The sequence below is a fragment of the Aphelocoma coerulescens genome, chromosome 13 (assembly GCF_041296385.1).
Source record: "Aphelocoma coerulescens isolate FSJ_1873_10779 chromosome 13, UR_Acoe_1.0, whole genome shotgun sequence".
Taxonomy (NCBI): Eukaryota; Metazoa; Chordata; class Aves; order Passeriformes; family Corvidae; genus Aphelocoma; species Aphelocoma coerulescens.
The window spans coordinates 15,553,888-15,575,906 of NC_091027.1; the positions used below are offsets into that span (position 1 = coordinate 15,553,888).

Sequence of the window (22,019 nt, forward strand, 5' to 3'; positions counted from 1 at the left end):
TGAAAGATGTATTTCTTCATTAGCAATGCCATGTCAAATAAGCTGTGACAGCACTTATTTATGATGGGACTCAAGATTACCATACATACAAGCAGGCAGAAACTGTCCTCAGTTATTTGCCTTCATCTCCAGTAATTCCAAAGGCATTCATTCACTGGGCACTATGAGCCAGTGCCTATCAAACAGCAGTGGAACTGTGGGGAGTTAGTGCACCAAGCAGCACAAGTACCTTGTACATTACTGACACTTTTTAAAAGATGAATTCTTATATCACCAGAACTACCCAGGAACTACAAGAGATTTTGGAGAAGTCACAGCACATCACTCCCATCATGGCCTTAGCCAGTCCATAGGTGGACAAGACATGCAGCACATTCTTCATTGCCACAGAGGCAAACCTTCCATGAGAGCACAAAGGAAAGGGACAGGAAAGCAAGGACATTTAGGCTGCTTAAATACAATTGAAGGGCTTGTTTTCCTTTTGATAAGCAATAAGTTTATGGATTATCACTTTCAGATAAGTTAGTGGTGATGGGAGCTCTGTTTCTTCCCTTCACATTCCTGTTAGAAGTTGTTAGTAAAACTTGACCAGTGTCAAAGTTGTTTCAGGGTCTTGTTACTGGACTCTAATGAAAAAAAAACCCACAACAAAACCAAACAAGTGTCACATCAGTGAGACCTTGAAAGCAAAGAAATACTCATGTAAAGTGAGAGGAGTCAGTGATAAAAGTGCCTAATGTTGAGAAGGCTGGAAGGTTAAATATGATCAAGATTTAAGATTTTAAACTGACTGTACAGATATTGAACAGGTAAAAAGAGGTCACAGTCCCTTCACAGGGTTCAACAGTTGCAAAAGAACTGCAGGCTATCTACTGCATAACTTGGAGCAGGGGAGCTGGGAAAAAGTCTTTGAGGGGCTGTGTTGTTGTTTAAATTTTGCTAAACTATCTATCTGTAAAGTTGATGGTAGCAAAACCTTCCAAACTTAGAGCAGCTATAGGACACAAATATTTTCTCATACAGTTACCTATTTTCAAATACTTGCTCCATGTACAAATCCACTCCTGAAACATGGAATACAAACCAGAAACCTTGCTGTGAACAAACATGGTTGAAACCCACTGATTTTCATGTTTTGTTTGGTTTGTTTTTTTTTTTTTTTTTTTAAAGTTATTGCCTTGTGGTCCATGCAGTGGTTTTGACACCATGTATTACATGTGTCCAGTTTGGAGCAGAACTTGAAGAACTGATGATAAACTCTTAGTACAGCTCTAAAGTAGAGTACTTGTGATGTTAATACAATTCATGCTATCCTCTTATCTTTTTACATTTATCCTCATTTTTCTCCACCCTACTATGTCTAGTCTAGCTCCCCAGGCTCTAGACTCCTCCTTAAAACCTTTTTTATGTCACTGCCCTGCCCATGGCATTCACTTTGTGCATGGTCAAGGCTTCAGTCTCATGAGATATAGCCAGTACCTACCAACTCTGATAAAAGGATCATTCCACAGACACACAAAGGCAAACAGCTTTGGATCCCCCACTAACATTAAAGAAAACTGAAGGCAGGAAAATTCAGGAGTTGGCAGACCTAATTACATTTTCATAAGATGGATAAGATCTTAAAAATTCATAAGCATTGGAACACTTCTGTATTATGTGTTTGAGACCTCAGTCACACTTGCTATGATTAAAGAGTTCTGTGAAGAAAACAAAACAACAGAGACAAAACCCACTCAGCCCCCTAAAGGATCAGGAGACATCTGCCAGTCAGGGCATCTGGCATGGAAAAAACATTTTCATCTCGCCCAGATTTTGATTAAGCAAGATAAAGCTTCAAAAGCACAACTAGTGCTATCTGTTGGGCCTTGTCTTGAAACAAAGCTTTAGATGCAACCCTGTTGTCTACAGATTGGCTTTTACCTTCTACACAACAATTGTTCCAGTCCCATGGGAGGTGATGACATTAAAAAATGATCAGAAATCAAGGACACACTGATAAACAGAAAAGCACAACTTGAAAAGAGATGTTTAACATTTCTGGCAACAGTTACAGGTGCTCTAACTTTTTGATTTGGGGAGCTGGCAAATAAAGCTTGTTAAATATGAGAGCAGCACAGTATCTGAGTTACCAGTTATTGTGTCACTTTCCTCAAATTTCACACCTCAATGAAAGGAGCCAGTTGTGAAATTCAGCACAGAAGCACAAAATGTCAGTCAAGCAGAGTGATATTTGGTGGTGCACCACCACAAATTACTTAAACAATATGAATGCATATCAAGAATTCCTTTAAAACACAGCTACTTCTCTGCTATCCCCCACAAATATCCCAGAGGAACAGGGGTAAGTAACACAGGTGCTAGCTATGTTTCCTCCCCTTAGTCTGCTCTAAGCCCCTCTCCATGACCACACATGCTTGTAGATGAGCCAGCTACAGATACAGCTGAACATTTTGACTTGGTTCAAACTCCTCCATCAGGTATGACACCTTAATTTTGCTATGCCAGCTTTTCAGCAACTTAGCATACTACTGAGCATTGCTTTCAGAACCTGGAAGAGGTAATTTTTGCTGAAGGATAGTACCATGACTTCACTGTTGGAAGAAAAGCTTTCATTGTTCAAGTTACTGGCAGAATTTCATAGAGGTGAAGGCAGAAGATAAACTCTCAGCAGAATTTTCATTCAGGCACACATCCATATCTTAATCTCTTTGTCTTAGAAATTGCAGTTTGTGATTCACTTTTCAGCTCTTAGAGTTTGGATTGCTTGAAAAGAATTCACCCCATTAAGGACTCAAATATTTGAAAAGCTCCTATGTGAAAAGACTTCACATCTTTAAGATCAATACCAGATCTGTATCAGACTCAAATAATACTGGAAATAATGTGGTGAACTGCCAAGAACAGACAGCTAATCCTCTTGGGTAAAAATCTGGATATCCTTAGAAAAAGTGCTTAATGATTCTAGAACAGATTCAGATGAACTGGTGCATCCAAGTGGTACAGGGACAACTATGCAGAACAATTGCTTATGGCATCATTGTGCTCTGTTTGCTGCCTTGTGTAGCAGTACCAGGGCCAGCCTGGGTAATGATCTTTTGATTTAGGTAAATTTGCTCTAGTCCAGGAAATTAAGATGGTCCTGAAGCAGACACCACTACAGAAAGCAGAGTCAGTGGAACAACATTGGGAGATTTAGGATAAACTTCATGTCAGCAGCTACAAAGGATCAAAGATTTTCTTTGAACTCAAATTTTAATCCCTCAATAAAGAAGAAAATCAGCACTTGCAAGTTTTATTCCAGTAACAAAAAGTGGCTGAGACACACTAGATAAGGTCTGACACAGATACCCTGGCAAACCATTCACCCTGACTTTGAGAAGACCTCAATTAATCAAATTTAACTATTTATTGAAGTACACAACCTTAGTAGAAGAACCAGTCTGTAGAAAGATATTTGCTCTTCTACCAGTAACAGCCAAACTTCCAGAAGTAAAGCAAGACCTAGGATTTAGTAACATTCTAATTGTATTATCATCACAAAAGTATCATCCCCAAACCAAACTTCAGGCTAAATTTAACAGCAACAAGGTCTAGATTTCAAGTGTTTCAGGCTACCAATCATCAGCAAAATCCCCATCTTGAAGTGTGGGAAAGATGACAAAAGATACAGGATTCTGAGTGAATTAATTTCCTTAAAGGCCATTGATAATTTGATTGATTTATTAAAACAGCATAGCATCAGAAAGCAAAATATCAGGACAAAACCAAACATACTAAAAAAAGTCCTTTTCCTCTGTTTGTCATTCTCAGATTCCTTTTCCTTCTGCACAGACAAAGGCTTGAGTCCCAGCCCCTGCCTCATGCACAAGGGAGCACATGTGAATCACCTATGTTGTGAGCCTGCCCTTTGCTCTTTCATTCTTATCCTTTCTTCCCACTGGATAGTCATACCCCTTCCTTCCCAGGGATCTGCCCAGAAGAGGCTGCTTTTCTCTTTTGGGCTTCAGCCATCAAGGTCTTTTGACAAGTGCTTACCAGCTCCTGAAAGAAAATCAGACTACATTCTGTACATGTTTAGCCTACTTCTCTTTTCTAGAATACATTCTTGGGGACTGCAAAAACGTCACTCAAATTGGATGGCAGTGTGCACCAGCTTTGTTGCACCCTGATACTTAAGCACAACTGGAGTGGCATTCACAGTGCAATGCCTACTGGTGCAGTTCTGGCTTTTCTGAGGGCCCTTCTTTGCATCTGACTAGAAAATACATTGAGCAATTTCAGTATGTACAGCTAAATCCAACACAAGTTCAAGACTTCCTCTTACTTTGCTTGTTTAACTCAAAGCAGAGAACATTCCAAATCATCAGGATCCAAATCAAACAGCCAGTTTTGTAGCTTCAAGCAGCACCACCCCAGAGAGCCCAGCACATGCCCTGAAAAACAAGACAGTGACCCAAGGCACAAAACCCTCATAACAGGTTTCTAGCTTGATAACTCCTATAAACACATGCTGCAGCAATGAAGTCACTACTGCAGCTGTCCAAAACAGAAATAAGTGTATCCTTCAGAAAGGAGCAGATGACAACAAAGCTAAAGTAACTCTTAATTCCAAACAGTAAAAACTCACATATACAACAATAAAATTTATTTATTTTATCCAAATTCTAAATCTTTGGTTTCCAACTCAAGTCCAGGTGCTTTGTTTAGGTAAATTCAATTCCACTGAATTTTATTGCTTGACCTTGATCACTCAGAACCCTGTTTTGCTGCCAATAACTCTGTACTCAGAAGTAGGTGCCATAGAGATCAGGTCCTGTACCCACAGCTTCTGCATCCAGGATGTATCAAAGTTAATGAGCAGGTGCACCTCGTGCTCCAGGATCTCACTGCAGCCAAACAGCCAAGTTTTTTGTACAGACAAGTACATGACAGCAGTGCCTTTCTATAGTAAAAATCAGTGTATAGGTAGTGAGTACCCTTTAATCACCAACACAAACTCCATAGTTTCACATCCCACTGGAGAGCCATTAAAGGAAAAGGAATCATTACATTTCCTTTTGAGACTATTCCCAGACAGAGGTTAGAAAGTTGTAACAAAGCCTGGAAAAGATTACTGGTCAATACCACAAATGGCAGGCTGCTTGATGTGTTTCTGTTAAGGCTAGCTTTAATAGAACTCTTCCTCTCCAGCTTTATCAGAAATACTGCTTCAGCAAACAACTCCAATCTGCAATGTTGCCTTTTTCATTGCAAAACACATCTATGTAAGTGATTGGAAATGTGTCTTCCCTATCCATTACAGAAATTGCAAACACTGCATGAGTTTTTACATGCATGTGATTAAATGTGCAGTATTTAATAACTACTTGATGCTGTATCCATGTGGCAATCATTATGAGTGATTGATTACATTTGAGCAATATAAATTTGTACAAGTATTTGCATTTACCTTCTATTAGTTTTGGTGGCCAAACTGGGGAGCAAAAAACAGGTTGAATCCTTAACACAAAAGGTATAATTTGTAAGCAACAGCTCTAGCAGAACTGTCTAAAAGCTGCATTTGTTTCCCTAATATTTTTCAACTGGCAAGAGGAGTTACCACAACCTTCTCAGGGTAATCATGGCACACTGTAAGGGCATCAATACTGGCTGAGCCAAACACATTTAAGCCCTGCTATGGTTTAGAAAGGACAGATAGAAAACATTAAATGCTGTCAGGACTCCAAAGGTTCCATCCACATACACTAACAGACACTCAGTTAAGCAACTTTTACTGCTATTAACCTTAACATTTAGAAAATGAGCACCCTTTAATCACCAACACAAACTCCATAATTCACAGCATAGGTTATCAGTTCAAGATTTTGGGAATGTCTGCTCTTCATGTGCTGCTTTAGCAGCACCAGTGCATCCTTTCTACTCTTCTACATCTTCATTACAGGAACCTCCTGCTTCCCTGAGGAAAATTTCATGAAGTTTTACATAAAAGGTGGCATTCTGCAACAAAAGCTTTTCCAAACACAGGAGAACTTTTATCCATAAGTTGACAGGTAAACTGATCTGTCTTTGTCAGGAATTTTAGTACCTACATACTGATAGTCAAAATGGACTTAATACACACTAAAAAAAAAAAGAAATCTAACCTTATAGGGCAAAGTAAATGGAAATTGATCAGTAAATAACTTCAAATAGAGTGTGAATAAAGTAACTGATGCAAGATTAAACTTCTGCTTGTTTGCTTCCATCATACTAAAACCAAGATCTCAGCTTGAAGATATATCCCAAGTCTTGTTGCAAAGTCATGCTCCAGTTACAAAGATTAATTACATATATCCAAAAAACAAATGATGAGTTACACAGCATTCAGGAAGATTAATTAGTTACAAGCAGAACTTTTTACTTCCACAGAACTTAACAACAGAAATAGTTTGAGCTATTTGCTGCCCGAATGTGGCAGACAGTTTATTTCCTAACTGAAAGAGTATTTTCAGCTGTTAGTGAAGTAGATACAAGAAAAAAAAAAAAATAAAGTTAAGTTACATTTCAGCTTCAAGAGGAGTCAGGCAAAGGGTCTTAAGCACAAATATGTGGAGTGGCTTCATTTCTCAATGTAAGTACCAGAGCACTTTTCACTGGAAAAAAGTTAAAATCCATATTCTCCAGGAAAGATCTGTGAATCAGTGAAATCCTTATCTACCACTATTTGACAATAGCTGTGAGGCAGATTACTAAAGGCAACATTTTCCAGATGAAATGGTCCTCTAATTAGAAATAAAGTACTTTTTTCTTCCTTTTTCAGAAAAGACTGCTGTGAGGCAAAACAATAGAAATGGCACCATCTGCTAATAATCCAATTAGAGAATTTCAAAGCACCAGCTAAAAAAGCTAGCTGTTAGGGATTTATTCTTCTAAACATATTTCTCAATTACACCGCGTGGACATCCACATGCTTTCTAATTACATTCTGTTTGGAAACTGCAAGAGTTCATGGGATCAAGGAGAAATATCATGGATAATGCAAAACATTAGTTTTTCCCAGTTATATTTGTCTCCCCTTGTGACAGAACTTGAGCACTTTCTCATATTCCCCCATGATAGGTGTTAGTCAAACGTGTCTCAGACATGGCTTTTCACAGAATATTCTCCAGAATGACCCAGGATACGCCCTCTCTTCCCACTTGGTTTATGGTCAGAATTATCAACAGATGCCAAAAAACAGTAACTGTGACTAAACACTGAAATGCTGTATTTAGGCAGCAATTGCTGCCTGTCATTCAGAATTATTTGACCAGAAATGGAAATTCAGCTAACACTGTTTAGGTGGGACAGGTTTACCAGTGCCAAACATCTCACTGGCTCTTGGCCTCTTGCTGACAATAGCAAAAACTCAAAACCCAACCACCACTAATATTTGAATATGTCTTCAGAAGATACTGACAGCTTCAGTAGAACAGCTGAAAATTCCACATGAAATCCAATGTTCACTTTCTCCCTTTCAGTAAATATGCTACACTTTATTGCTGAAGGCAGACAAGAAGTCCTTCCAACCTGTAAAATTTTGAATCCAAAGGTGAATTTATAGCAAAGAGATCTGTTAAAAGTAGTATTTGTCTGGAAATACTTCAACAGCTGCTAAGGTGTAAATCATACATTCACCATAACTGCACTAGGCCCAAATATTTTCCTCTCACTTCCCTTTCTCCAGATTATCTTCCAGACAAAAGCACAAAAATATTAGCAAAAGTCTGAGCTAACAAGCTTAACATGGTTTTACTGGGCCTTCAGAAGAAGCAAAGTTCTAAACATTGTACTCAGAGCCAATACTTCACTGTACAGCAGCTCTTGGAGAAACACTGAAGGTTGCACATGGATTATTGTTGCACAAGGAATATCCAAATGCCCAAATCTGTGACAACAAAAGAAAAACCTGGCAGCATTTGTGGTCCCAAGAACAAACTCATTTCCATTGTTCTGTAGAAAAAGCTAAAATGAAGCCTTTGGGGAGTGATTAATTCCCCAAAACTGCCCACTACACAGAGTCCATCAAAAATACTGATTTCTTCTTCACCCATCTCCAGTACTCCTGCAGTGTGGTGGGGCACAAGTTGCTGGTAGATTAAAGTAAGTTTAGAATTTTACCACGCAGGTCTCTTGGTTTTTTTAACCGCTAGGTTCCTCACTCATCCTTACAGCTGTACCATATCAAAGCAGAGGTTATCTAACCTGTATCCTGTGTCTAAGAGTCACCAACAGCCTTGAGTGAGTGCAATGAGACCATTCATTTTAGCTGAACTTGCGTGGATCTTCCCAACCCATCCTGAAACTAGTTTCTTTACAGCAGCAGCACAAAGATCAGTGCAAACCAACAGTGGGCAAGATAAAAGGTAAACTGACCCGAGTTTCATCAGCTCCTTGCCTGATAATGTAACTTCTTTGACTAACATACAACAAAAATATTCTGCAATTACACCCAAGACTTACAAGTTCCAAATAAATACATTAATTCAGTCACAACCTCAAGTAACTTATTGACCTAACAAGCAATCTAATGAGCCCCCTAAACCCAATGCCAATAGATGAGGTAATAATGAAATGTCAGGATCAAGAGCCATATCCATGACATGTCACCAAGGTCACATTTGATGGACAACTATCATTTCTGTTTATAGCATGCAGTTGAAAGGAAAAGATTTTTCTGAGCAGCTCCATTTTAGTTTTACTCACTTCATTTGCTGAGAAAATTAAATGGTGCCACAGCAAAATATTTTAATGCAATCCATCTATTTAGTAATAAATATGTATTCCACAAAATGTGATCATATAATACTTAATTCAGGCCTTGACTGCTGTTTTTCACACTAAGCTATAGACGTAAGGAAAAGCACAGCACACAGATCTCTGACAAAAATATACCTCAACTAGAAAAGAATAATAACAAAAACCCCAAAACACCTGCAGCACAAAGCTGCTGGATATTTAATATGGTTTCTTCAGCCTGTTTGCATATTTAATGTTGAAAAGTAAGTTGTGGGGTTTTCTTAATAAGGTATGTCAATGTTTGATCAAAAGATCAGTTTCCACAAGTGTTTTACTTCCATGTTAGTTACTAGAGCCATATCCCTTTCTGTAGAATAAACAAACAATTACAGACAGAAGACAGCTGAGCTGCTGCTTCAGTTGGTGACAATTTCCATGTTGACTGACAAACCCATGCACTTCACTTCCAGTTGTGAAAGTCATTGAAAACATCACTGGTACCCAGTAAACCCTTCAAACAGACTAGGATACAAGCCCCAGCTTCCATTAAGAGTCCTTAATTTTACAGGACTTGAAAAGCAGAAGTTTCATCTCTCACCTTTAGTGCTTACACTCAACAAAAGTACTGTACTGAAAACTGGAGTGGACAGACTCTCAGGATAAACTGATCCCTAATACTTCAGAACCTGCATAAATATAAACTTCATGTAGGACTCCAGCAACATTCCCAAAGAGATTTTCAACATGTACATGTAGCTACACTTCCATTGGGAACCACAGCTATCTGTTAGCTTTTGGTAACACAACATGCTGGAAGAAAAATACACAGCAACAAGCTACTAAAAGTACTGGCAAGTAGGTTTGCCAATACAGGCTCTGTACTCGGTGTTAGCACAGTATTTCCCACCCTGGTACTAACATTAATCCAGACCTATACGTGCACTCTGCTCATTCCAAGTCATATCCCAAATGCCTACAAAATAAAGTGTATCTTAAACATTCCAAACAGCAATCTTTTGAGACCTGTTTCAGACACAGAAGCTTCTGCACCTAAAAATGTGTACCAAATGATGAATGGTAACTTAAATACAAATACTCCTCTCACTCATTCTCCCCTAGAATATAATTGTTAATAATCTGAATACCTTTCACTGACAAGTCTGCTATATTAAGTACTTTTTAGGTCCTTCTGCCCTTCTATCCCCAAGAGCAAAACCATGTTTTTAAATGAAGCTAAAATCCATCAGATGCTTTCTGGTTTATACTTTTTAATGTGCTTTACTCACCTGTAAATCCAGAAGCAAAATGACTACCTGCAGAGACAAAGGAGGAAGCAGCTCTAAGAGATAACACAAGTTCTGGGCTGGATATTAGCTGCCCATAATAGACTAAAAAAAAAAGTTTAAAACACTCAGGAAACAAGAAATTGTCTGGCAGCCAACTTCCATCAGGATGTGACTATACTAAAGGCTGAGATCTTCAGGACTCCTGAGGAGAGGCAGGTGCTTGACATGTAACTCTCAAACACTTCATTTGTTTGAAGATGCCAGCCAAGGAGATTAAACCCAATGTGCTCCAATTCATTTTAATTCATATTCTGTTGGAAGGAGCACTAATTACATAAACTTTTGCCAGTTTTCTGCCTAAAACTTAAGCACATTTCATTCTACTCCCCTGAAGGAAAAGCAGGAATAAAGTAATATTACAAAGGTGTATAAGGAGTCAGCACAAGTGCTTTCCAATGAAGTACAACTTGTGGTAAACAACTGACTCAGGGGATCAGTCTTCCTACTCCGCCCATCACATTAAAAGTTTGCCTAAGGAAAAGCCTTAATTTAGGCTGCCTTCCTCAAACTAGGACACAACTGCCAAAACTGTTTCTGCTAGAAAATTTTTTAAAAAATTACTTTATATAAAGTGATCTAAGATCAGGGCAGCTGCTAAATTTAAGGTAGGACTCAAGTACTACCTAAGAATGAGATAATCTGTGTTATTCTTCTAGTCAGTAGTGTACTGTACTTGGCTAGTACAGGAGGACAGAAGTGAGAATAATATATGCAATACCAACTTCATGAAAGTATTCCAGTGGAAGTATAAACCCATCCTATTCCCTCACTATAGAAAATAAAGCAATGCTCAGCAGAGCTGAAATCTGACCACTGTATTTCCAGAGGCATCAATCTCCCACAATTCAAGCCAGCTCTAAGCAGAGTAATTTTTCTAGTTCAGGTTTCTAATACACTGAACTAGAGCTAAAATCTTTGCTAACTTCAGATACACAATACATTGTTCATAGATCTTCTTTTATTAGAGTTCCACATTTTGTGCTGAAAACTTTCTGAATTTAAGTTCAAACTTCATTATACTTTTCATTAATTGTCCAGATAATCAGCAGCATTAGAAAACCTTGAAACCATAAGAGTACAGTGAATTGAGAGTAAGCCCAAGACAGAAAAATATCCCATATAATATTCATATAGGATCATATATAGTGATATAGTTGAATTCAGAAAGCTCAGATTAGGCTATCCATCTTCCTGAATTATGGCAATAGCAGGGAGATAGAGTTCAAAGTCTAATGCAAAAGCACCTGAAATAATAAATAAACCCCCAGACTGAATTTGTCTGTTAGAAATTCCAGTATAAAGAACTTTTAAGGAGTGTCTGTTTCTTCAGGCCTCAAATTTCTTGCAGTTACTGAGTATCAGTATGGTTCAAATAGTAAATTGGAACAGCAGAGCAGAGATGGAAATGCATAGGATTTCAAAAGGGTTTTAATACTCAAGTACATGTTTTGAAAGTCTTGTATTCAAAGCTAAAAAAGGAATAGCATCTAACTAGATAATGGATTGCAATACTCCAAGATCACTGTCTTGAGAGTGAATTGCTTAAGCAAATGCATCTTGTCAACTGTACAGAACCTATGCCTTAAGAGTTAAAATCTTAATATTAAAATCTACTAAGTGTGTGAAAAAAATAGCCTCAGCAGAAGACATTAAGTAATGAGTGTCTGCTGTAATTAATTACAGGACTTGCACACTTTTCCCCCCAGAAGTGATGGGAGTTTTCTGATGAGCAGCTTCCAGGCTGGGCACTGGAGGCAGCCAAATGAATCATCTCTTCCCCTAAACCTGGCAATTGATGACTCTTCTTTTACATCAGGGTTTAATTAGTTTTTGCTTTCAAAGCTGATGCACAGCACAGCATTTACTGCCACAGAAACCCAAGGAAGCAACGAAGACTTAAGTTCCTATGTGCAGCAGCTGTCACGGCCTGATACAAATAAGTCTTTTCTAAATGTACCTCCTGGAAGCAGTCTTACACCAAAAAATTCATTACATCAGTTAGAAGTACCCTCTACTTTTGCACAATAGTAGCTTTTGGGAATAGCCTTCCTGGTAATTTTAGATTAAAACCAGTTTCAGTATGACTTTTGTCACAAGGCTACAATACTTCATGAAACAACACTTTAGGATCGAGCAAGCCTCTAAAAAAAGTCAGCTACAGCTTCAATTCACAAGAGATAGCCCAGATTAATGACCATAAAGATTAAAACTTTACATCTTTGATTTTGATAACCTTGCCTTTTAATTAATTATGCAACTAAAAAAATAATACTTTACATTGCTGAACAGACCTCAAGGCAACAGAAGAACTTTTCCTATGAAAGTCAGCTTTATTATTCAATAATCTTTATAAGATAACAGTAAAAAGGACCAATTGTTTGTGTTATACAAGATGTACTTTTTCCTCTCCTCTCCCTCCTCTATTTCACATATTCTTGCAACTCTAAGATCAGAAAGACTAGATTAGTCTGTGAATATATTTTAGAACAAGCCAATGGCAGATAAACTATTGTCTGATTACACATGTAAACCCTGAACATGAAACAACGCATTACTCAGCTCACAAAAAATATTTACATATCACAACTCTCAAAACCTCTGACCTGCTATTGCTGAAGGCTGAAGACTTAAAACATCATTAGAATATAAAGTCCAAAGTAAACATTTCTAATAACTATATCTGGTATATAATTTTTTACTGTGAACAACCACTACCTGCCCTGTATTATCATTTAGACTTGATTAAATGACTTGTGGGAAATAACACAGCAGTGAAGTAAAGCTTTGAAAGACATGATACAGAAAAAAAATATTATCTTCCCAATCAGTCATTCAATCAGCAAGGAATGGCTTCAGTTACACAGAACACGACCCTGTATCATGATTAAAGCTAATTATGGTTAGTGGCAAATTAAATAAAGTCACTGAGGAGTTACAGAAATCTCATATTAATATTGTTGAGCCAGCAACCAGGCAGGAACAGAAAAGAGGAGCGACCAAGCCCTTCAGCTGCAGCACAACTGAAAGTTAACTGAAAAGTTAAATATGCAATTAAATTGATACCAGAGAAGAAACAGTACCAGTTCTGGTCCACCTCGCCACGTTGCCATAGCAGAGGGGGACAACAACATTTTCATAGTACAAGGGACAAACACAACCTTCAACCTGAGGTCCAAACTTCAGTTATTTGGGGAAAGCACACCTGTCTCACCACCTTGAATAAGTGATGCACTGTACAGCATGAAATGGCACATTCAATGCATTCTTTGTGATTTCATCTGTTTCAGCAGCATTTATACTGCAATAAGGCTTCAGCTGACAATTCTTTTACATGAGTAATAGGCTTGCCTTTTTTTTTTTTTTTTTTTTTACACATTTCTCTTTGGAAAGAAAGATGATTTAACTTCATTTACATTAGTGGTCTCTCTATGAAAAACTTCATTATAACAATTTCCCTCTGAGGTTACTGAAAACTGAGCACAGAACTACACAGGCAGAACAGCCTTACCACACTCAACCTTGAGTAATAAAATACAGTGAAATGAAGTCTAAAGGCAAAGCACAAACCTGCCATAAAATCAGTTCATTTAAATAGCTCCCCAAATACAAGAAATACCAAGATCTTAGAAGCAACTACAACTATAACTAAATATCATGAATGCAAGCCTCAAACAGCAGATATACAAAAGCACATTAATGATAAAGTTTTGATGAGACACTGAAGTCCAGTGGAACTTGTATTCTAATTTTAGATTACTCATAAGAAATGGGGACAGGCAAGGCCCAGCTCAGCAGGCAGCTTTCCTGTAGGAATCTGTCCCTCTAGCTCCTATTCCCTCAATTCCTAACCAAGTTCCCTACACTGGATACATCAGATCATAGAACAGTTCTCTGCTATTTTACCAGCTGAAATGCCTTGTCTGCTGTTGTTAACCATAATCCATAAACCTCTGTCATAATCCATTTTAATGTGAAACCACGCCTATGAGAAGACCAGTAATTGCCAACATTTATCATAATATCAAAGAAAAATCTGACCTTTTCACTTGGAGAATGACAGTGTCATCCCATGGTTCCTTACTTAAGTCAGTGATGTGTTTTAAAATTGCCATTTTAAATTATTTTTAAAGTCCTATTACTCATCTAAACATGATAATTTAAACCAAAGCCAGATCCCAGCTGCTCAAATCAGCACACACAATTTAAAACAGATCCTGAGACTACAAAGACATTCTGTATACCACAGGAGAAAAAGAGGCTTATTATAATTTTAATATTACTAGTCTTTGATATAATCAATGTGAAAAAATCTGTTAACAATTAAAATAAAGAGCATTCGACCTCAAATGTCTAACAGAAGTTAACAATGTTCTCATTGCTATGATCAAGAATAAACAGTTATTTAATGAAGACATGCATAAGCATCCTAATTTATAATTCAGGGTTTATATGCATATTTAGCATGGGAATACTAACTGCTGCTAAAGATCAACTAGCCAAAAGCTTTTCACTGTGCTGCTTAGTTACACTCGAAAAGGCACCTTTGGTGCTCTATTTTGACCACGTGAGAAAGGCTGCAGTGCCTGTCACAGGACATTTGTAGGGCTTACCAAGACTATGAAGCAGCTTCAAAAGACAAATATGAGTTTTTAAAAAATTTGGTACTACCCAAGATAAAAATATAATAAAAGCAATAAGCAAATATTTCAAAAGTGATGAGAACATTAGGTAATAAAGTTGAAATTAACCTTTTTGATAGTATTATTGCCCAGCTACCCAGAGTACACTATCATTTATAAGGGGTATAGGATAACCCAGGTAAATCTCTAAATTCTCACCTCATTTTTCTGTTGCATCCACTTATGTTTGAGCTACTCTTTCACCTTATTCATCATTAGTAAGAATCTAACAAGAAGCACAGCTTTCCTTCACACTGAACTAATTAGCAGAAAATAGCACCCCAGCAATTTCTCTTAAGCCATTCTATAATGGGGATGACTCAGTCCACCAAAAATCAGCCCTGAGTGCTGAACAATGTGGTTATTTTGAGTTAATCCCTATAAGCAATATATTAAGAAGAGTGTTTCAGTGCTCAGAACCATTTACATTTCTCCTTTAATTTAAGGAACCATCTACAAGCCACTGCTGCTGAGACTCTAGAGGAATTCGCTCAAATTTGCACTGGCATTTCTCAGTTAACATTGCCCAAGTTAAGACTTAAACAAGAATATATGTACAACTTGATATTTTAGCAGGATTAGTATAGAGTGATAATGGTTTGCTTTAGAGGTACTTTTAAACCTAAAAACCTCAGGTAAATCCACCTAAGTCTGAGTAGATTATCTAGGCTAAGTCTGGCTAAAGCAAGACTTTGCAAAGGTTGATACTGTGGCATTTGGTGTGAAGCAGTGCAAGTTCCATGGCTGGGAAGCTTTTTGCAGCACACATTTTAGGCCATTCAATAGCACAATTTATCTGTATAAACAGATCAGTTATATTACTAAGTACTAAAATCATGGACACAAAGCAGTAAATATGGTTTCAGGCCATCTCTACTGAGGCATTTTGTGAGTACTTGCACTCAAGATTAAATAGTTTTGTATTTTGAGATACATCATGAATATTTAACAATGAAATAAAAGCCAACTGTGTTTAGAATTAAAACTAGGCTCTAAGCTGTTGATCTGTCAGTAAAGCTATTAATTAGTATAATTACATAGAAAATGAAACTGGAATTCTCAATGTTAGAATATTTTACCAGGCTAAGCAAATAGAAAGAACAAAGAACATATTTAAGTGATTAGACTCTTATTTCATCTTTTCAAATTGCCCCATTTTACTCAATCATGTTCACTTCATTGCTTTTATTTTTCATTTTTGCATTCAAAAGTAAGTATAAGAGGAAAACAATTACACTAAGGAAAAAAAAATCCAAACCACCACAAAAAGATTGGGGGTTGTTTGATTTTTTACAAACATTTTCCAGCAGCTTTGGAAAAATCTATTTGCCTTCTGGTAAGGCTTCAGCCCAGCAGTCCCAGAATGAGACTGGCCACTGCTGTGGGTGATGATGCACTTGCAGACTGGTAGAGAAGCAGGCAGCTGAAGATAAAACTCGTACCTAAAGGACTGAAAACTCCCTCAAAGCCAAACTCTCTATCTGCTATTTCTTTATATAACCAGAAATCTGATACTGTTAATTTAGTTAACTTCAAAAACATCAATTTCTACCTGATTTGTGTGGTCTCATGACGTTTTATACAGCTCTACAGTCAGAGCAGGACTGCTTAGCCCTAAACAGTATCAGCTAAGATCAAGAAAGCATCCACTAGGTTTAGCTAATAAAGTGTTTGATTTCACCATTTAAAGGGGGAAGGAGTGCAGCAGGGGTTGGGATGAAAAGTGAAATCAAGAGTTTAGATAAAACAAAAAATTTGTTGTTAAAAACAGTCTTAAAAATGGAAAGGCTGAAACAGAAACAAAGCTAAACTACTCCAACTCAATTTATTGCTCTTATTACAACCAGGTATAAATATACTCAATGATAACAATAAAGTAATACTTCAAAAACCTAATAGCAATTAAGTATTCTACAGTTTAATCTTTTAGTTTCTGTAGAGCAACAGACTCCAACCACTAAAAATAACTAATTTTTCCTATACTCCTATGTATGACTGTTGCTAGAGAGTCTAAATTAAGTTCTGTACATGAGCCTTATTATAAATAAAACCATATAGTTTATATTTATATATATAAATATTTATATTTATATTATATATAAATATAAACTATATGAGACACAGATAACTTGTAGCAGTCTTAGCTTGAAGGCTTCATAATACCATTTTCTAGTAAAGCCTGATCTCAAAAGTAAAACATACTTTTAGAGACATTGAATATTTTTGCAGTGAATTACAGCTCTTTTAACTTGCTGCTTTATTTTTCTTTCCTGTTTTGAATTCTTCTTTATTGTTACAAGCATCAGAAATACATAAGCACTAACTAACATTTTCAAAATTACTCAATAGATAAGAAATTAACGGAATAGAGGCTTACAAGAACTTCAATACAGTCATACCACTCCACATTTTAAAATACTGTTTAAAAAAAGCTAAAATGAGAAAATGTCTGTAGTTCAACATATTTCAAACAAATGAACACTACATATTTTAACAAAAGAGAGATTAAAACAAAACAAAAAAAAAATTACCTTATTCTTTAGAGTCACCTACACAGCACACTTAACCTATCAGACTTTTAGGGGACGTCAGGCTCTTTTATAGCAGGCCTGAAACGAGCTCCAGGTGACAGCTATTGATGTGAAATAGCTAATGACCTCCAGCTGGCAAAGCTGGTTAAACTTTTGACTCAATTTGATTAGAAATTCACAGTGACAGTGCTAAAGTTATCATCCAGAATATAGCTGATGATCTGTTTGAAATTTAATTCAATTAAAAATTAAAGACAATCCCTCTGTCCAACTGTTTAGCGGGAGTAAAAAACCGTGCAGTCCCGACAATTAATTTGAAACATACCTTTGCTCAAAAGGAAGCTGTATTAGTTGACTGGATCATTTTTCCCGTCAATATTTGGTGGCTGTTTCTCGTACTCGGCTCCCGGGCCGGGCACGGGCAGCGAGGCCGGGAGCCGCAATGGCGCGGGACGGCCGCCAGGTGGGGCTGGAGCCCTGCGGCAGCCCCGGCACCGCCTCGGCGCTCCCGGGGAATTAAAGTCGGGAATAAAAACCTGCAGCGGGAGTTCAAATGACTGCGTTAGAGAAGCTCTGCTGTTAGCGAGCACATAAAAAACCCGCACACAAACTGCAATAATTTGTAATGAGTTTCATAGAATTGTAATTGTTTGGGTTAGTTCAGGGTTGTGCAATTAAAAGTGTTGATGATGGTGTCTATGTGCATACTTTTATGTCACAAAATGTGGCTTTTAAGTACTCACTTGGTGCTGTTACCAAAGAGGATAGCAGCATTTAAACACTGAATTAGCTATAGATCAGTGCAATAAATTGAATGTAAACTTGTGTCAACTAAGTAAAAAAATGTAAGGAAAAAAGCAGAGGCACCATTAAATGATGGCGTGGCAATATTGGGTATCTGCATTTATGCTGGGTGTGAAGTTCAAGTGGCTTTTTAAGATACTGCTAAAAGAAAGAAAATAACTTTGAGTCATCATACACTCCAGGTTCTATTACACGTGGATTTGGCAACCTTGTTCTGGGATTGACTGATCCCTTGAGTTAGCAGGCATAAACCAACAACAACAAAAAAATCAGTTCCCTGAGGTTGTCATAAAACTTGCATTGTTATTTTGTTGTTTTTAGCAACATCTTGCCATTTTGACTTTAACCATGGATATTTGGAAAATATGAAAGATGCATCAAATTTTACCCTTTCTGTTAAGAATATATTGTATACTGAAGGAAGTATATTTTCATAACTGGACTCCTGGGTTACATAAATCCAGGAAGCTCATTGTGAGGCTCCTGTCCCATTCAAGCAAGCAGTAAAAAATGTGACCAATCTAAATAAAAGTAATGGAAAGGTTTCATAAGGGAGTTACAAACCTGAGAGTTTGTATTTGAAAGAGACTCTCACACCTACTTGATAGATTTTGCAGCGATCACATGTGGCCACAGAAGGCTATTTAAGGTCAGAAAAATGCTAAGTAAAGTCGTGTTTTGCAAGACGACTGAAATAGTGAGATGGAGTGATTTGGATGAGGTCAGTGTCTAATAGTTTAGAGAGGATTAGAAATAGTTCCTGGCCCTCAATCTGTTGCTGTAATTACTGAGCTACTCGAGCTCCTCACAGGATAACTCAGGTATTGGTATTACAGCTCTTAGTACTCATGGTAATAAATTAAAACACATTAATATTCTGGATTCTGTTTAACAGAAGGTGAGAGTGTCCCATCTCAAAAAAGCAGAACATTTTCATATTTACCTGCTGAAAAATCTGGACAGAGTTGAACCTGGGCTTTTATGAGTTGCACTAGCAAATAAAATAACATGGCTTTAAGTTGTGCAGCTCTGAATGTTCTTAAATAACGAAGAGCAAGAACATGCAAAAAAAACCCAAACAAACAAGCCAACAAACCACCATCTAATGCTCCAATAAGGTTTATTATGGTGAACCCTGGGTCAGTTGTGCCAAAGTGACGGGTAGTAATCAGCACTTCTCGACAGACTGCTGAAACTCACTTGCTCCATGTAGCATTTGGCATCTCAGGCACAGTTAGTAAAACATTTGTCAGCTCATATGTTACCCTGAGCAATTAGCAGGGAAAGACCAAGAGGGCTTTTTAAACTCATTGGTTTTTATGCAGATAAAAGCAACAATCCTCCTCCTCAGAGGAAAAAAAAAGCCACCAACACATTTACTTGCTGCAATTAATCCTGTTATTTATGTGGAATTCTTGCCTGCTGGAAGATAAGACTCACAAAACATGGATTTCCATTTTATACAGGGTCAGCAGTGCACAGATTTAATTAAGTTTGCTGATACAAAATGTCAATAAACAAAAGTACACAAACTACGCACTCAGGAAACATTTACGCTTCAGTAGCTACTGGATTTGTAGAATCTTTGTAGGGCAATGGTTGTTGTTGTTGAGTTCAGAAGCAGGAGAAAAGTACCCAACAGTAAATTTATGGTTACAGTAGCAAGCTAAGGACTAAGTATAACCTAAGCTGAAAAGAAACATGAAAAGTGACAGTCTTCTCATAGATAAGTGGGAAAAAATTATTTGTTTCCATAAAGCCATATTTACCACAATCAATGGAAATAATGACCTTGTCATTCTATGTTCTTCTTACAGCCTCTTAAAGTGAAATCCAGCTTCAAAACTAAGGAATCCTGGTATATCTCAGAATCAGATATTGTAACACCAGGAAATGATCCTGCAGCGTTCTGGCAAGATGGTCACTCCACCTGACAAATTGCTAACAGCTCGTTAGCAACCCATGCCTGTATTTTCTCTTCACAAGTTGTAGATACGGTCTGTGAAACTGTCCTAATGATTGCTGGTTCAGCAAAGGGAAGAGAACAGGTCTGAAAATAAAGGAATTTTTAAATAATGAATTGGTTACTTTGCATCCAAGCTCCTAACTCTGCTTTAAGCCATAAATGCAAATTCTAAGCTGAGGAAAATATTATGGAGTTTGCTAAATTATTTCATGTACTGAACATCAGCTATTATAGATGACTATGGAACCAAAGAGGGGGAAGCAGCAGCTATTTTAACTCTTTTATAATTTAGCAGGCTGTGAGGGTGGAGTAACCATGTTAATACTCAGCTCTTACAATGTTGGTTGGTTATTTTTTTCAAGATGTACTCACTCACTGTCAGGGGAGTTATATGGATTTCTTAATTAAGTCACTGTTATCCTTATTTTAAAACAAGGGGTTTTAGCTGTGGGTATTTGGAGTGATTAATCACACAGTGAATGCAGCAGAATCAGGATTAGAACAGGATTGTCTCGTTTCCTGTCCCTGTTTTAATCAACTTGGTATTCCTGTCTGTCTAGACCATTCTGTATTTAATTTTTAATTCCATTTCTGTTGACAGAAGCTAGACTCCCATTTTGATAGAAGAGTAGAAGTAGCATCATTTTGATAGCAGTAGTGTTTTATTGGCTCCCTCTGTCAAATTTTAAACTATGTGCTTATTTTCCATGCCCCTTTTTTCTTAAGACATCTATTTCCGTCCCAGTTGCTCCAAATAGGATTGTTATCCCTGCATCTACTTACAGCCTGTTGCTTGAATTTAACCTTGCATTACTTGAAGCATGTTTCTCTAAAGGGAGAATTTGCTATCACATGTTTCCACGCAGTGGCTTTGGTTAGGGATGTCACATCAAGTAGAAGAATAAGTACAAAAATATATGAATCTTGCAAAACAGATTAAAAATTTAACCACTGTTTAAAAGTTTAAAATTACTAAGGTTTTCTTTAGGGGGGGAAAAGATAAAGTACGCAGACACCTGTGCTTGGATTCCCAAACAGCCATGGTGAAACACTCCTGCTGATGGACTTTGCTCTTTGTGAATATCACTCCGATCTTCACAGGCTTAGGAAATCTGTGAATAGTGGACAATTTAGCCGTCTAAAATCCCTCCTTGGGATTCCTCCCTGATACGGAAGTGAGGATGAGTAGAAACTAGAGCAAGCTAGGGAGAAAACCAGAAGGTTATTGACGACTGTGCTACTAGCACTTGCTGTGCAGCTTGGACAGTAAAGCCGCACAGAAATTAAGGAAGGGCGTGGCAGAGTAAGCAGGAGGTGACATTTCCTCAGGGACAGGCAGCCTCGGCACCCCTGCTGAGGGGGATTTCCTCGCTGAGGGAAGCGGGCAGTGGGACAGAGCAGACACTTGGGCTGATAGAGCAGCCCCTTGCAGCGCTCCCCTGCCAAACCCAAACCTCTCCTGCGCGACGCTGCACGGAGGGGCAGCTGGCGAACCAGCACGAGAAAGGAGAGATGCAACAGCAAACAGCGGTTTGAGTGCTCATGAACAGACAAATTACGGAATTTGTAACCAATGAATGCTGATGCCTTTGCTAAAATGTAGTGTGAAGTTTTGCTGATCGCTGAGCCAGCCTTTCGCAGCTCCCTACCACCCAGCTGCCTACTTTCCGCAGACTGGAATAAAACACAGAAATCGCTCTCCTCGGTGTGCGAATTGGCGGCCGCGGTCGGGACAACGCTGTGGCATTTAATACCAATGAACGAGTCGACCACGAGCCTGCGGCAGCAGTGACACAGGGGGACCGTGACCGCTCCGGCAGCGACGGGCACGGCCCGCGGGCACGGCCCGCCCTCACGGCCGCCCTCACGGGGCCCGCCCTGCGCCGGAGGCGGGGCGGCAGCGGGCGGGGCGGGTCTCGCGAGACTTGGGCGG

The 22,019-nt window shown here is 38.1% G+C and overlaps 1 protein-coding gene across 1 annotated transcript in view; it reads right to left on the reverse strand.

Moving 5' to 3' along the window:
• SLIT3 (slit guidance ligand 3) overlaps positions 1 to 17,347 on the reverse strand; it is a 521,085-nt gene extending 503,738 nt beyond the window's left edge. Inside the window, exon 1 of the mRNA XM_069029274.1 lies at positions 17,317 to 17,347. The gene's annotated coding sequence lies outside the window, so the exon portion shown is untranslated. The remainder of the gene's footprint in view (positions 1 to 17,316) is intronic.
• Between the last annotated feature and the right edge of the window lie 4,672 nt (positions 17,348 to 22,019).